This window comes from Dermacentor albipictus, chromosome 3 (assembly GCF_038994185.2).
Source record: "Dermacentor albipictus isolate Rhodes 1998 colony chromosome 3, USDA_Dalb.pri_finalv2, whole genome shotgun sequence".
Taxonomy (NCBI): Eukaryota; Metazoa; Arthropoda; class Arachnida; order Ixodida; family Ixodidae; genus Dermacentor; species Dermacentor albipictus.
This window is the reverse complement of record NC_091823.1, coordinates 113,862,718-113,881,144: the sequence shown is the minus strand read 5'-3', so window position 1 is coordinate 113,881,144 and position 18,427 is coordinate 113,862,718.

Genomic DNA, 18,427 nt, shown 5'->3' with positions numbered 1-18,427 from the left:
GTCTTAGAGACAGACTTTAGGTACTGCCGTATTCGCCTTTCCTTTTTCCTCTGTTTATTTTTTTGCTCTGCTTTCCTTTTTTTGCAACACCTCTTTTCTATTATCTTTTATTCTCCTTACCCCCATTCCCCAGCACAGGGTAGCCAGCCGGTCAGAGAACTGGCTAACCTTCCCGTCTTTCTGTCTATTCCTGCTTACTTATGGTGCCCTGCTGTTGAACACGAGGTCATGGGTTTGTATCCCGGCCCCGGCGACCACATTTCGACAGAGACAAAATGCAAAAGTGCTCGTGTACTAAGGCTTAGCCGTACGTTGTGTAACGCATGTGGTAAAAGTTAATAATTCGGGGCCCTCAACTACGGCATCTCTCATTGCGCCAGGGCTGCTTTGGGACGTTGGACTTCAATCAATCAATCAATCAATCAATCAATCAATCAATCAATCAATCAATCAATCAATCAATCAATCAATCAATCAATCAATCAATCAATCAATCAATCAATCAGTCAGTCAGTCAGTCAGTCAATCAATCAATCAATCAAAATGTTTATTGTCTGTAGAGAATGCTTTGTCCCTCCTTCCCTCCGAGCACAATACGCATTTGTGATAGCTTACGCATTTGTGAAAATGTGATAGCTGGTGCCGGCTAGGTCTAGTGAAAAAGGAACTATAGGTTGATGCCGAACAAACATTTATTCTTCAGACGGTTGTTTTCGTCCTATGGTGAGAAGTTTCCTTTAGTATGAACTAGAAAGTAATAAAAAAGGGAAGATTAGCAGTGGGTAAATACAAGTGTGAAGTTTACGGAAACTGGAAACGTAAAAAGAAATGATATTTCTGGGGAACAGAGAGTAACTAGCGCAGATCATCGCGCGATATATCTTCTGACTTTTGAGCTCGCTAATTTCGACGACGCGAAAACGAAGACAGAGAGTATAGGAGTGAGGAAAAAATAAAAATAAATAAACACTGGCGGGAGGGAGCGAGAATGAGTACCGCAGATGTCGCTCTAACAAAGAGAAAGCTTTTTCGCTGTGGGAGCACTCACTAATGGGCCGTCGGTTTAATTTAGGCACCATTTTGCGCACACGCAGCTGCAGCAGACGACGGAGCAGAAACCAATGCAGAAGGAAAAAATAAAGAAACAAGTTGCAGAAGTCGGCCACCCTTTTCACGCATGGGAGGCGTTGTATGTGTGCGTGTCCGGGCGCGTGATAGTTGACCATAAAGTAGCGAGTAAACGCATGTCTACGAGATCGCTGACGGCGGTGGAATGGAGGACAGCTCTCGCTGAGGCCGATTAGTATAGCTCGCCGCGCAAGACCCGCTGCGCGAGTAATGGATTGAGCAGTGCACTATGTGTTCGCAACGGATGCGACGGGCGGAGCAAGGAGCGGCTGGCTGGACTGCCATTTGTAGACGAGACAGGCTAGCGCAAGCGAGTGAAAGTATTAGACGGGAAGTATGGGCTCGGGTGCTACGCGTCAGACTCGCCGAGTTTCTAGTGCATTCGCAGCCTCGTGGCTTGGAGGGTAGCCAGCGACTGATAAATGCGACGACGGGTATTCGCTGAGCTTAGGCATCGAGCTCAACGATGCGTACGGATAAGGGAAAAGTTACACGAAGGAATTGGGCCGCTTGAAGTTCGGTTGAAGTATATACCAAGTTCAAAGTAAATTACCCTTTGGGTAATGCGTTTTGCACCCGCGATGATTATGTTAACATGGTCAAGGCCCGGTATAACCTCAGCTTGCGATGCTAGAAGCATGCAAAGAGCTTTTAAAGCCACACCGAAGTTGCAGGAACCCGTACATTTCACGAGTGGCCCACAGAAGTGACCACGTCTCACGTTTTGCTGACAGAAAGAGGAGAGCGCAGAGCTATTTTTTGGCAACTGTTAACCGCGTTCACAAGGGCAGCCCCACATTCTTGGAAGTTACATTTATGAAACATAGCTAACATATATGTGCACCATAGTGCAGCTTGCTGAAGTTTGCTACCGCTAGCTAAGACTCAAAGAGCTGACAATTTCCCGCGATGATACAAACAGTGGCGTACACTGTGTGCTGCCATAGTCGCTGATCAGGTGAGCTCTGCGCAGTGAAAAGGAACACAACATGCCGTTCTCAGTATAGAACCAGAGATCTGTGGCACCAGAATCGTTAGGGAGCCGTGTGCGAGGTTCGTTTTTGACACCGACAATTATAGCTGTGATTTCACTACATAGTTGTGCCTAGCGCCGCGTTTACAGAAGTGTGACTGTAGGTAATCGCATCATATGTCTAGCTCATCACTTATGTCATTATTATTAGCCTTTACAAACGAATATAAAAGATTTGAAGACAGATTGATTGACCCTGAAGGGAGCACAATGTCTGCCGGCCTCAAAGGGGCAGGTACAGAAAAGGCGTATACGAAAGGAAGACAAGGAAGCGCAAAGAGAGGGAATTGAAAACTCAGAAAAACGGTATGCATGTAGGAATTTACTGGTGCTGTAACAAGGAGCATCGCCCTAACGAACTAGTCTGGGGCACATAGTGAGGGAGGATTATATTTCAGCGAATTCGTATAAACGACTAGCGCGTCGCATCAAGGAAGAAGAGAAGAGAAGCAGCGCATTCTTTTTGCGTTTTACTCAAACAGCTCAACTTACTCTATGTAGTTACACAGACAACCTTTCATCGCTGAGTTAGTTACAGGGGGTCACACGGGCTGTGTCTGCTATGTGCCTTGCACATAGCAGACACACGAGGCTATGGCCCAAGATCTTGTCCTCTTTAAGGAGCCTGTCATCCAAGTGCCCCAAAATTGTCCAAAGGGCACCCCTCTCATCTTTGTATGTGGGGCAGTCGCATAAGAGATGCTTGGTGGTTTCCTCAACATCACGCGCGCTGCAATTGGCACTGTCCGCCATTCCAATTAGGAATTAGTACGCGCTCGTAAAAGAAACTCCTGTAAAGCAGGCGGCACAGTAAAGTTTCTTTCCGTCATTTAAGACCTGGTAAAAGTTGTAATTTCATATGTGGGTTCATAGAATATAGGCGCTGGTTGGCAAACTCCAGTGTATTCCATTTTCTCAGAGTTATAGTATGAGCCAGACCGCTGAGGTGCCACTTTGCATCCGTTCTCAGCATTGGTGCCGAGGTTCCTTCCCATTCCCCTTGTGCCTCACAGGCAGCTTTGTCGGCACATTCATTGCCATTGATGTTGTAGTGCCCAGGTAGCACCTGAAATACGATGTCGTGGCCTCTGTACACCAGTTGATGGTAGCCTAATCGTATCTCTACTAACAATTGTTCGTGTGGATTGCGGCACATAGCTAATAAGAGTGACTTCAGGGCTGTCTTTGAGCCACAAGCCATCGATTTGGCGACTGCTATTTGTTAATTCCGTTTCCTGCTATACATGTACAATAGTGTTGCTTACGATATTGTCATGGAAGGCCTTTATTATTGACCTCTGTTAGAATAAGCTGCTCAGTTAATAATGAGTTTTCTATCTTATTTCATATACAACTATGTTGTTTCTGTTACTACAACTGTATAAACACAGTCCCACCCCCTCTGTAATGCATTTTAGACCCTGAGAATATTGCAATGAATAAATAAATAAATAAATAAATAAATAAATAAATAAATAAATAAATAAATAAATAAATACTGTTTGTGCACATAAAGCACTGCGCTACTTAGGGTAGCAAGTTCAGACCCTGTCGATGTCGCGACATCAGTGATCTTGAACTCCTTGCAGAATGATGTCGACCGAATAAGGATCGCACCAGTAGAGCTTGTTAGAGTCGAAGAGCCACATGTATAAATGGGAAGTCGATTGGAGTAGGAATCATGCAGTAGATGTAGAGTAGCTCAATTCAGGGCACAAGTTGGCAAGTCGAACTTTGCAACTCCTGCAATGACAATCAGCACTTGTGACTGCTGGAGACTCCACAAAGCACAAGGTGATCTTGCCGCAGGCGTGAAGTCTGACGGTGGAGAGAATCGGTGCGAGGTCACAATGCCCGAAAAAGTTGCATCTGCTCTACTTTCGCAGAGAGAATAAGCAAGGCCTTCAGATTGGAGCCGGAAAAGGTGACGAAGACGAAGAAATACATCACGCAATACACGCACTACTGCACGAACGAAACAGAGAAGGGGAATTGAGGAAGGGCTGCAGGACACAAGCGCTGACTAGCGAATGAAAGTATATTGTTAAGAAATCGCATATAAATAAAAAGAAAAACTCCTGCATGCGTCTTTTTTGGTGGTTGGTGCTTTAGTTATGTTGGTTTGCGCATGCGTGAGTTTCTTCTCATTTATACGTAATTTGTTAACGATAAAACTTTCATTCACGATGTAATAAAGATATAATTGTACTGACTAGCCCAGCTGAAGTTTGTTAGTTCATACAGGCATGGCGCAGAAGCTCGCAACTTTTTTTTTTCGCGAACGCCACACCTTTTCTGGCATTTTTCGGTGTCGCCTTACGGTGCTTGCTAAGATGCGTATCACAATAGTGTAAAGATCAGCCCACTTGCGCCTTTGATTACACTGCCCCAGAATAAAAGCAACGTGCAATCTATGGACAAAGGCCGGTGGTTGTACTGCAACCTGTTAATGTAATGAACGAGAAGAAGCGGGAGCTGCGTTTACATAAGTGCGAAAGTGGCGCATCGCATCACATTCCTGGCGCATGGCGTCCGTGTAAGCGGCTGTAATGCACTGGAAAAGCGAATCGAATTAATGCGCCAGGAGAGAGTAGATCGAGACAGATAACTTTCCAGACAATTTTATCGGGCTAGTTGGTACTAATTCATGGTGGCGGAGAGAGAGCGAGAGAGAAACGAAGAGGGGAAAGGTATTGAGGTTAACCAAGGGCACTCCCGGTTAGCTGTCCTACACTTGGGGAAGGGAAAAGGGGAAGAATATATAAGCAGGAAAGAGAAGGAAAATGGCGAGAGAAAAGAAAAGATGAGACGAAAAAGAAGAGCATTACACAATAAGAGTTTTTTTTTTCCTTCGGTTACCTGCTCAGAACCTTGCGTAGCGAGCCTATGACTTGACAAAGTTTATCGATGGCCTGGTTAGCCTCTTCTCATTCCCTTATTCGCGTCCTGTCTCGGCCCACGTTATTGGGGTTCGTGCGCGCGAACGGGTTGATGTTTAGTGCACGAAATATCGCCTAATGCTATAGCGTTCATGTTGCTGGGGCATCAACAACGAATGACATCCTCAACGAATCATCAGAAGACGGACACCTTTCATAAACGGTATTATACCGGGTACACGCCGGGCATACACACACCCGCACAGGGCGCGCTGCCGAATACACAATTTTAAGTAGCAAGGTCGTGTCAGAATTGACCAGTTTCATTTATCCTGCGGCAGCTTGAGAGGAAAAGGGGCCGAACGGACGTGAGCGGAGAAAGTTAACAGGAATTGAAACTCGCGGGTAGAGTGGTGCGCTGCTCGGAAAACGGCTTTTCTTTTTAGTCTCTCTCTCACTATCTCTTTTCTCTTTTTGACGAGAACACGGAGAGAAAAAAAGAAATAAGCCGTGGGTTTCCAAGCAATCTCAATCCCCTTGAAGCTTCAAATATGTTTAGAGGGATCCCCAAACCGCTGACCAGGGTCGACAGTGGCAGTGACGGCTGCCGCATTCTGCGTCGGCAAGTACGGTATGTTGTGGTTTCGTTTTCCTTTGCGGATCGGGCCTATGGTGTGAGGATTCTTAAAAGGCTACTGACGTGACATGTTGGCCTTTTCATAAGTTTTTTTTTTTTTGGCCTTAGGTGAAGGTCCTCGGCGTGGAAACCCCAGAAAGAATATACTAGCAAGCCTCATATTGCATCAATACTTGCCCTGGTTCGCAAAAAAGCTAAATATATTAAATTATTTAGGGCACTCTGAGGCTTGCCAATATATTGTTTTAGGGTTTCAAGATCGAGGGTCTTCATTTAAAGAAAGAAAAAAAGATGAGGACTAAACGATGTCGTCAGTGTATCCCTTTGAGTGCGCGGCGTGGTCGCGTAAAACGACTGGCCCGATTTAATGGCGGCCTAGCTTATATGGCGTGACCGCGCAGGCCTGAGTCAGCGAAACTATTTCTGGCTAGAGGGACTAGGGAGGGAGTCGGGGATGGGTTGCGCGGGAAAGCGGACGGCGCAGGCCGGCACCCCCGGTCGTGGCCCGCATTTCCGGAGGCCAAGCGCGCGGAGCGGCGATCAGTCGAAGTCACGCGACGTGAACCGTGGCTCCCCCCTTGTAACTGCAGGGCGTTATTTTCCGCAAGCTCGAAAGCTGCTTGTTTTTGTTTTTTTTTTCTGGCGCTTCGTTGCGCAACCGACTATCTTAGGCGACGCCTGTTAACCATTGGTTCGCGGTTGTAGTGGCTTCTGTTGTGCGCACGGCGTCGTTGGTGGCTTCGGGCGGAGGCTGTCGGCGTAAGCGAGAAGGTGGTTGGTTGACAACGGCTTCCACTCCGGCGAAACCTTAGAGATCAATGAATTGTCGAAAAACTTACGAGCATTAGCTTTAAACAAACGGTTGACTCGAAACTGAGACATGGATATGTGCATCGATGACGTCTATGTAACATTGCAGACGCCATGCGTCTGCGAAGTCCCGTTTACTATACCATGTTCAATAAGCGACAAATGCTTTGCCGTTGCACAGAGCTGGGGAGACTTATGCGCTCAGTAACCGCAGTTGAAGATTTCTCTGCGTCAATAATTCTTCTTCTTTTGTTCAAACTTGCGTTTCCGCAGATTAGGATACATTTGCAAAAAAAAAATAAATGTCTAAGATACAGACATTTTACAAGTATAGGGCGCATGGGAGTCATCGACGTATCCTATGCGCATCATTAAGCATTGCTACCTAGGTTTGTTTCAATAATTTGTTGAACGTTAGCGCTCATCTTGCGTTCCCCCTGTCCGTCCTTTTATATTCGTGCTATTAGCCTGCGATTACTGGTCGAGCGCTAATCGTGTTGTGCTAGAGTAACGAGAGCAAGGCAACGCCACGAAAAGATAAATGACAATGTTTACTTTCCGATCAGAGTACACATGAACGTAGAGGCTGCGCATTTGGTGACCGTAGTTTCGTTTATGCGCCGGAACGAATTTAGTGGAAAGACCAGGCATAAATGGCGCAAGGGTTAAATAGCAGGAAAGGAAATAGAGAGAAAAAAATCAAGGCCGTTCCGCCCTGCGAATGTGGATGACTAGCGGCGTTGTAAAGGTTATGTTAAGAAGACTTGTGGTAAAGACCTTATTGGCATCACTCATTGTCACTCAGTAACGACGGTCAGAATGGCTTTGTCGTCGCTGTGACATACACTGATCGGCATACTCGAAACTGCAAACACATTCTTTGATCATTTCAAAGCGATGCACGTACGCCGCTGGGTGGTCGGTTGGGTCGGATCCGTGTGGCATGGCAAGCGAAACGTCTCCAACGCGAAACGCGTAAACCACTCCTTTTTCGGTCCCGGTGCATCCACACTGAAATCGCCGACAGCGACCACAGCGCAAAGGTATAGACAGTTGGGCGAGTTGGTACGGTAACCTGATCTTGGCTTGTAGCGCGAAGTGAACACGGACACAGAAAGGAGCAGACAGAACGAGGATAACACTACCACAGTGGTAGTGTCGTCGCAACTAACCCACGCAAAGCGAGTAGCCGCGAACCTTTCGACACCGCATTTCGATTTTGACGAGACTTTTGCGTTTCTTCGCCGCATTCGCGGCACCGCATTCCCGGCACGCGTCGTGTACCGTCTGGCCTGCCGCTCACGGTCGGCACCTCGGGCACGATTTTCGGTGGTGTTTGTCGCGCGCCGTCGTCGCACTCTCGTCTAAAGTTCGCGCTGTAGCGCTTCGCAAGCGAGCAAATCTTTTTTCATTCATTTAATCATCCTTATTCACCCCCATCCCATACCCTTGTATACCCTGGGGCATTTATCCTCGCATTAAAAAAAAAAAAAAGATGTTCTCTGAGAGTCCTAACCATGCGTGGCCTCCCCATCGTAATTCATACCCAACACTACCTAACTAGGTATGTCCGAAGCAGCCGATGACAGTTTTCGACATGCTGTTCTGTATGTTGCATGCGTGATTTCAAAGAAGGTGAGTGAGCATCGATCGCATCACTTTGCTGAGTACCTGTAGCCTCTGCCTTACGGGGCTATGAGCCATCGCATTTTTTTGCTTGCTTTCGGGGGGTATTAGTGCTTACGCGGATGTGTGTATGTATTCTCCTAACAGTTCTGTTTTATCTGTTGAATTACTAGTGATTGATATGCACTGTTTTCTTTTTTAATGGCTTTAATTGTATGTATCCACCTAACTGTATTAGACTGCATCCCTAGTAACTAGATATGCGCTTGAACTTGTAGCTGCTGCTACATATATGACTATGGGCCTACGCTAGCCTTTGGCTACTGACCGAACAGTTCTTCTGTACAAATTATTATTAATGAAAAATAAACTGAACTGAATTGAAACCATTGATGACGATATTTCTTGTGTGCCGACACGGAAAGTCTATGGCGCCCTAGTCATTTAAAGCTCCGCTATAAAATGCAGCGAAGCGCGAGACTACCATATGCGCTTAGAACCAGTTCCTAAAGTGAGGAAATTTGAGGGAGGTGCTTAGCCCTCGCTTATGTTGAGCAAATAATCTCGGGCTTACTGGAGGCGCACGCGTTTTCTGGCATAAAAACAACCCAACAGTTCGCGTTTCGTTGTTGTGCCTTGCTTTAGCGAGCCTTCCCCAATTCGTGACCTTCGAGGGATGCGAACGAAAACGGCGCTATATGCGAAGGCGTGCCTGACTTGGAGAAATGTTCGCGCCAGTGCGGAGAACCTAAATTATGCGCAGCGTTGTTCAGTTTTAATTCTCCGGCTTCGAGGCCCGAAAATCTCTTCTCCGAGGGGAAACGCGTGCTCTAATCCTCCCTGCTCCTGGAAATCTCGCTCGAGTGGAGGAAGTCTCTCTTTTTGAAATGTCGGGCTGCTGCGGCCCTTACCGCTTTCCTAACCGGGGCCTGGAGGAGATGCTCGTCGTCTGTTGTGGCGGAGTCCAAGGACAAAAGCCGCGAGAGAAGATGTGCTCGGATTTTTTTTTTTTAATTATTCATACTGCAGGCCAACATACTGGCCCATGCAGGAGGGGTAATACAGTTGACAAGGTAATAACAATGCAACAAAGATAATAAAACATGTATATATAAACAGTGCATGAAAATGATGCATCCCATAGCCACGTTACAAAGATCACAATGCTTCCCTTAGCACAGTACTACAACAAAATAATCGCACATTTGAATTTATATGTGGATCAAAACGCTGTGTCAAACAACAACCGGACACTAAACATAACTAAATACTGGAAATTTCACATATGAAAACGAGAAAAATAGCGAAAAAATTTGTGTTTATGGTTGTGTTATTTTATGTGAAAAATAGTTCTCCAACGCATTTGTGAAGTTCCCCGATTGCGGGGGTGCGGACAGAGCAGCCAACAAACTGCGAACAGCAACTTACGCACAATAAATTTCTCAGGCCACTTATGCACTTATATCAATAAACAAAAACGAATATTTAATTATAATATATGCAAACTATGCCACGAAAAAAAAAGGACGTACACGATTGAATTCGGTGACGCAACGTATGGCGTGTACGTGTAGTAGTTGTCATTGTCAGAAAACTTCAGCTCACACTTTTAATCCCTCTTAATCATTTAATTTCAATCCGATGTTGGGCGTCGTAGGCCTCAATCGGACATCATCGGCTTCTTTCGTAAGGAAACGTGGATTAACCAGAACGTTCTCGGGGGACCAAATCCCAGTAACGGCGGCCGCATTTCGATGTAGGCAAAATGCGAAATTACCCCTGTACTTAGCTTTAAGTGCACGTTAAAGAATCCCAGGTGCTCCAGATTATTCCGGAACCCCCCACTACTGCGTGCTCCATAATGAGATGGTAGTTTTGGCACGTAAAACTTCATAATTTATTTAAACAAAGTATTCCTAGGGCCCTATAACGTAAAACAATTCCAATACGTTTTTATTCCAAACTCCTGACGTCAAATTTACGTAACCGCCGACGCAAGCATCGGGCGGTCACTTGCAGGGTTGTCTCAACAGAGCAATCAAACGCTCACCTTGTTCAAAGAAGGACACGTTTGTTTGCCTAAAAAACGAATAACATAGCCTGCACTGAGCGGCTTGACTTATCTACTTGGCTCACAAGAGGCGAGGAGCACAGTCAAGCGGAGAGGGACTCGATTGGGCCGAGCCACTGCACTGAAAATGGATAATCGGACAAAGAGGGTGGTGCCGGCGTTTGCCATTGGTCCACTTTCCCAAACTTAGCTTACGGTGACTCGTCGACTATCACGGCGGCATACAAAGGAAGCTTAAGAATCACGCTAAAACGGATCCTCAGCAAAGAAGAGTTGGCAGAACGAGGTCGTAAACGTGCCGAAAGTGCTCGAAAACATTACACGGCTACGCAAAAAATTTTATTACATGCAAATAAAATGCTATCTGGCAGGTGCGAGTAGCGAGTGCCTGAGCGATCGGCGGCAGTCATCTTTTATTCCTTTCGGAACCGGGCAGCCTGCGGCTATTCAGAAGAAAATTCAGTTTTCGCGGTTTTGTGTCGTCGCGTGACAAGTAGGTGAAGTGGGTTCAGCCCGAAAACTCTTGAGCAATAGCCGAGGGCTAAAGGCGAGAAGGCGTCGAATCACAAATAAAAATTTTTCTTTTGTTCAGACAATTCATGCATAAACAGTGTGTGCACGCCATATCAGATGGGGAGTTATCGCGGTTTTCGTTGACAGACAGGTGAAGTGGGAGTGGTCCAAAATGTTTTTGGCTAATCGCGGAGAGCTGATTGCAGAATTGGAATAGAAAATTTGGAATAGTTTTACGTTATAACGCCCCTAGTTCGGCGATCACGTGCAAGACAAACGCGTTTGAGGCTGAGAAGAGCACCCAACGGAAAGAAACTGAGCACGCGAATAAACATAGAACAAGCATGGAACTGCGGTCAAAACAAATCTCAGCTTAACGAAACCTGACTTTACGATACCTTCGATATAACGAAGTGCGTAAGATTCCCCGACGCGTACCACACAAGCACGCATGCAAACAAAAGAACACAAGATTGGTGGTCTTCGAGATTGGCGCTTTCACACAAGAAGGCGCCTTCGGCGCCTTCTTGTGTGAAGACCACATTAGCCGGCACTCTCAGATCGTCTGCTCAGAAAGCGGCCGGGCGTCGAGGCGTGCCAACGCCGCCACGAGCGACTGTGTCTGGGAGCTGCAGCGGGGACAATGACAGAGGATATGATCGATTGTTTCCTCACTGTTGCGACTATCACAGGCAGCACTGTCAGCAATTCCGATGCGGCAAGCAAATGCATTCGCAAAAGATACTCCAATCCGCAGTCGGCAGAAAACAGTTGTCTCGATTCGGGATAGTACAGATGAAATGAGTAGTCGGGGGGGATGGGTTGAGGCGGTGCAGTCGAGTATACCGGAAACCTGACGTGTTCCACATACATCGTAGGGCATCACGCGCGAGTATGCGAAGCTTTGTTGCTACATCGGTCCTTGATAGCGGGATGGATTCCTTCACGGTATTTTCGTGAGCCCTCCTAGCAGCTTCATGGGCATGTTCGTTGCTCATGTTGACGCAGTGACATGGGAGCCACTGAAAAGTGATGTCATGTTCTTTTTCTGCTATTTAGTGATATAGACCGTGAGCCATTCAAGTGAACCTTATTTCCAGCCCAAGTTGGTCTTGTGGTCCAGGACGTAGAGCTTCTAGCAGACAATGCAGAGCTGCCTTCGAATCGGTAAATAGACTCCATCTTCGGGGTAGATCTTCATGAATCATGCTAAGTGCGCTGCGAAGCGTGCTGCGAAGTGCAGCAAGCTCCGCAGCAGTCGACGTTATCCGGTGAGAGATTTGAAAATGAACGGTAACAAGCTTACGCGGGAAGATCACAGCTCCTGCAGATCCGTTCACAGTTTCCTTGCCATCAATGTGAATGTGAATACGCTCCTTGTACGTCTCGTGCAGCATGAGTAGAGATAGCTGCTTGAGAGCTGGCGACGAAAGTCCTGCTTTCGTTCGAATTCCCGGTACTGAGAGCCGAACTTGTGGGTGAGTCAAACACCAAGGAAGTCCAAGGAGCCTCTCGGCAGGCGTATAATCTCTAGGGAGGCAGTCACGGTACGCCGGTATCTCCTGGCAAAAAGAGGCACTGGGCCGGGCTTTCGGTAGCGCAGCGAGGTAGTGGAAAGGGACGTGGGCAATGTACCTGATGTGTGCTCTGATCACTTCCAATGTCGTATGAGTTGTGTCTGGGTAATCTTGAGCTATCGCAATTGTTTCAGCTGTTGATGTGCAGCGCGGCAACCAAAGACAAACCTGAGTGCCCACGCCTGAGCACTCTCGATTGTTCGGATGTTACTTCGGCAGGTATTGCTCAGTGCAGGTAAGCTATACCTCGTATACTTGACAAACAACGCCCTGTAGAGTTGTAACATCGCATGTACTGACGTACGCCACGTTTTCCTTCCAAGAAATTTCCGAAAACGTAAAATAGCCGTTAGACGTTTCTTCAGGCAGGGCACATGGGGACCCCTGCTGAGGTCTCGATCAATGATCACCCCGGAGAACCTGTGCGTCCTGGAGTAACATAGATTTTTCCCATTGGTAAATATGGCGTAGAACGTCATCGGCTTCCGTGTAAACGTGACCAGCGCACTTGTTATCTTGGCGTATTTTGACGTATACGCATTATCGGCGTATCTTGTTCGCCAAGATGCGCCGATAATGAAGTCGCGGCTTTTTGAAGCCTCGCGCACACCTGAGGACGTGTTATAGCTTACGTCCACAAGAAGACGTCATCGGCGTACATAGATATCTGGACAGCACTTAGTATGCATTCCACGAGACCGACAAGAACAAGGCAGAATAGTGTGAGGCTCTGGACGCCACCTTGGGGAACACCATGGTGTGTGCAGTGTTCAGAGGTCGGACTGCCATCGCTCTGCACAAATAAGGGCCTCATGCGTAACTAGTTGCGAGTCTACCGGTACACTAGGCCACCAAGGCCAACCGATTCAAGAGCATCAAGTATGGCGCCGTGAGCAACATTTTCATAAGCTCATTTTACGTCCAGAAACATGGCGAGAGATGATTGCTTATATGTTTTGATGTTGAACGTAAGTGACCAGATCGATGACATTATCAATGGACCCCTGGAGAGGTCGAAAACCGGCCATAGCTTTTGAATAAACTTTGTAGCGTTCCAGGTACCACTCCAATCTAGAAAGGATCGTGCGTTCCATCACCTACCCTACGCGACTAGCCAGCGCGACTAGACGGTATGACGTGAGCTCTAGTTGTGACTTGCCAGGTTTGAGGAGTGGCGCCAGACGGCAAGGCATTCTAAATCTCAAAGCAAGAAAGGGAAGTCGACGTCTCACTTGATTTAGCAAAGTCTTTTGGGAGGAAATATGGGCGTACATTGATATCTGGACAGCACTTAGTATGAATGAAATCCAAGTGACGGACATCATTTACCCTTTTAAAAAGGTTTGCCACTCACAGAATAGAACACATAATAGAACGCTCGGTGTCTACGATGAGTCTGCACGCGGTCCAAAATTAAATTTTTTCTTGTTCTTGTTGAGGATAATCTTATTGGAATGAGTCTTTTAAGCTTTCTCAATTTAACGAAGCTCTCAATATAACCAGTTATTTATCGAATCTCATCTACTTTTCTAAATTGTGGTTCGACTGTATATTCGTAATAGCATAGCAACTATTAACGCCGTATTTGCACAACATACGTATATCCACGCTAAAATGCAGCTAGAGCTCTTGTTCAGTTCCTATGGTTCACGGGGCTTCGATATAGGTTGAAACAGCGATTTTGTGCGTGATCGTTTGGTTTTCTTCGTGCCCATATTCCTTCCTCTCGCTTTTCGTTCAATTTGCCGACGCAAGAAGTGCCGCGCAACTAGCCGCACGGTACTTTTGCGTATTAACAAGAAAGTCTAATGTAGCGCGTACTGAGCAACAGAAAACTTGATTGGAAAATTTTTCAGGATGTTCTACAGTTTTCTCATTGACACTTTTGTGCTGAATAGAATATTTCAGCAGTTTATTATTTAATAATAACTAGATATGTAATTAGGCGGAATAAAAAAAAAACTGAATTGCTCCAAACGGTGGCAAACGGTTTCTTGGCTCTGTGCAGCTATGCGGAACTGTCATATTAGTAAATGTTGGTAGAAGTTACGTGAGGCAGCCAGTATACACCTGCCCTCTCCACAGGCATGACGAGTTATGGGGGCCCTGAGTAGTTTGTGTGGGAGCTTTCGCGTGCGCTAGTCTAGAGACCGCGTTTATGTAAATGCTTTTGGGTTATAGCGAGTAGTTTTTTTTTCTTTGAGAGAAAAAATGTCAACAAGGGCAAGAGCACGCAGTGCCGCCTTTTGTGGGCGTGTTTTATCAGTTTTACTTTCCCCACACGTGAGTTGAGCTCGTTGTAGCGTGAATTTGCGGTCGGTGCATGGTTGGTTTAACAGCGCTTGATGAAAACGAACACGAAAAAAAAGAAGACGACCGGTCCATCTTCTGTACGGCATTTGTATTCCCTGCACCCTTCGACCAACCACAAATTCATACAAACTCGCCTTACTTTCCGTTCCTGCAAGCCTAATTTCAGTTGGAGGAATACGCTGCCCTCGGAACTGTTAGTTTAATGCTGTGGAGTTTTATGAATACGAAATTTAACGGATTCACCAGCAGTGATGGCATGACGATTGTGGCATTGCGCTGCTAAGCACGAGATCGCGGGATCATATCACGGCTGCATTTCAATGGGGCAACATACAATGACGCCCATGTACCGTGCATTGGGTGCACGTTGAAGAACCCAAGGTGGTCAACATTAACCGGAACTCTTTCACTACGACGTGTCTCATGATGAATCAGAACGTGGTATTGGCACGTAAAACTCCAGAATCTAATCTAATCAAAATTTAACAGATGAAGGTGACTGCTACCGCAATGACTTGTTGATTTCATTTACACATACCTACTGAATTCAGTTTTATGCCAAGGAACGTTTGTCTTGTTTTCTGCAATTTCCTGTGCTATGCAAAAAAAAAAAAAGCATTGTACGCTAAAATTGGCCTTTCTTTCAGTATTCTCATATTTATTTACTGCAATGTTTAGTTTTTCGATCACTCGATATCTGCACGACATCACTCTTTATTTTACAATTTTCAGTGACCAACGTCGTCTGAATTTACATTCCTGGAATTTTTTTCTTTTCTTGAACCCTGGTACCACCTGATTCATAGCCGATCCACCAGGGTGCGTTGCGTCTTTTCACTGCAGACCAACCTTACAGAGGGGATAAAGAGTAAAGCTGGCGATGCGTACGAAGTATATGTAGTAGCCATGAATAAAAAACTAGATAGACTCTGTAAGCTAAGCATCATCCCGTAACGGAAGAACACTTTAAGAAAATGGAGTAACCAAAGTATTAGCATTACACAGCGAAAGTATCCCGAAAACACAGTTCTGTTATAGCGAATTCGGTGGTGAAATGTCATTGTGTATTTGCGACGGTGCTGACATGCGCAGCCCATGTTGCCACAAAAGCAAGGCTGATTAAAATATTTGCGACTAAGTCAGTCGTTTGGTCCCAGTCGCAGCAGCATGCAGTGTACGTTCGTGAGTCTCTGTCGGCTCGCAACACGACAGCAGCGTATTGCTGTAAACGCGTTGCGGTTCTAAAATAAAGCGCTTCTATCACGCAAAAGCTCCGCAAGTTGAATCAAAACACTGGCACTGCCAGAGAAAAAAAAAATAATATAAGCGATGGGCCGTTACCATACTGTATTCTCTCACAACACAACAAGCCTTTTCTTCGGACGTATTTCTTTGTGGAAATCTGAGACGATGGTGAATATGGCAAAGCATTGACGGTGTCGCATCAAAGATAGCTTACGGCAGCCTTTGTGTGTTTGTTCTGTGGGAATCCTTTTACTACCGTTCATTTTTTATGAAAATATATCCGCAATATAAACGAAATATACAGATACGTTGCACACGGCGTAGGTTGTGGGAAAGCTCAAAGGCTCAATGGTGGAATTATCTGTAAGTATAAGCCTGTGTAATACGCATCACGATCGCAGAAAGGTCACCCTAACAAATTAGTTCCGGAAAGTAAACGAGCAGCTTTAACAGCAAGCATTGTCACACCACGCTGTAAACTACTTTCGCGTCGAGCGACCATTTGTTCAGTCGTTTGAATATCTGCGTACTGCAGACATAGTTATCACTATTGATTTGTATTACAAGTTTACATATCCCACCCTGATGCCTCGCTTGCAATTTTTCAGAAGTAATCAGCAATGGTGATGATGAATAGAAAGTTTTCATATCTCTAGCCTGTAAAGGTTTTTTTGTTCCAAGCACAGCTGTATGTAGGTAAAGCACCAACTATTTCGTAGAGGCAGAAGAATTGAAATTCTAGGTCTGCCATGGCCATTTCGGTAGAATAGGTAGTGCAAATGCTGGTTGCGCTTTGCGCTTGCATGACTATGTGAGCTGTCGACCAACTTTTTCGCGTTACCATCCACTCTAAATTGTGCGGTTGCACGAGTCTTAGCGTAGACTATTCAAATGGTAAAAAATATCTGATAGTAGAAAGAAACATAATTTAGCATAACACTTCATGAACCACCCCACTGAAAGGGTTGCGCAGGCTTTTTTTTTCTATTCCGGATAGAGATCAGGACGCTAATTGCATTTGCAGCTGGTGTGAGGACTGATATAGCACGAGCGTATTCGGCATGTTTGCATGTTTCGTGCGAAAGTGTGCATACTCTTTGTCTATCACTCACGATGCGAAGAAGCCTATGTAACATTCCGTTTGCATTTCTTTAATGTGTGGACGCAATAATTTTCTGTTCATATACTGCTGCCGATACTGATTGTGTTTTGTCGGTTAGGACATGCCATAAGTAACAAAAAAGGAGAAATTTCTACTTTAGCTTTAGATTCCGGCCAAATAAACGGTTCCTTCCTTTCTTTGATGTGGGAAGGAACCCTTTAAAAATGTAATCAGAGAGCTATTGTGTTAAGTAAGGAGGGGGCCATAGGAAAGGGTTGTTTACTTCTTTTTTTTTTTTTGTATGGCACCGCTTCTAGGTCAGAATGCAAAAGGAAATGCTTGCGAAATATTAGGAAGTTGAGTTGCGCACTCTGTCAACACTACATCTTTTGTCATCGCCATGTTTGTCTCTCAATACGTCAGAAATGGCTGAAACAAAGGGTCATTGAAGGCCGGATCTGGCGTAGCGACTCACAGGATATAAAAAAGACATGCGCTCTTGCTAGTTGCTATGGCATAAGCACTGACGTAAGTTCACACTGCACCGCAAGAGATATCAACAAACCACATCAGACACGGGCCACAAAGACGGCTGAAGCACAGAGTGGCTAAGGTATCCCTTCCCGAGAGCTTGAGCAACCTCTTCAAGTGACGACCGTCAACGCAAAAATATTTACACCGGGAGAATGTCGCAGCGGGAGGGGTTGTACACCGCACTTGCACACTTTCCTGTTTAACTTCACCACATGGCAATCCGGCGGGCGAAGCAAGACCACGACGCGAGACAGCCAAAAAAACAGCCGTTCATCGCTTGACAAACTGGTGAGCTTGGGGCGAGCTTATCTGAGGGGCGACACACGGACTGTTGCTCAACGCGAACCGCCCCGCAGGATGCATTCCGGTGGCACAACAAAGAAAGACGACTCCGAGTAAATCGCACGTGCTTTCTCGAAGTCCGCACTACCACGCCGACCAATGTCCCAGCCCAAACTTTTTTCCTCGGCTGGATCCTCCGGCAGACCGGGCCGCCACGACGACAGCAGCGAGAAGGAAAAGCCCCTCGGCGAACCGTCGCCGCCCCTTCGCAACCTGCTCCGCGCGCACCTCTTCTCCCTTTCCTTACCTGAGCGCCATTTTCGCTCCGCTTCCCCTCTCGCCCGCCACCGGCGCGACACCGACGCCCTAGCCGCGAGGGGAAGGAGAAAAAGCGCCGCGACTTCTTCGTCGCGGTGCCGTGGCTCCACCTTCATCACTCCTCGGACCGCGACGTCACCGGCTGTCTCGCCCAATGACAGCGGCGCGTTGACCGCAGCCCCGGTTCCGCCCCCCGGGTTCGGCGTCGTGCACCCCTCCTCTCCCAATCAGCGGGGCACCTCCTCGCCGACGTCGCGCACCGACGCCGTCAGCACGCGCACCCAACGAACACCGGGGCCGGCGGCGACGCCGCTGCGCGGAAAAAGCCCGACGTCGCCGCCGCTTCCAGCAGCGCCGGC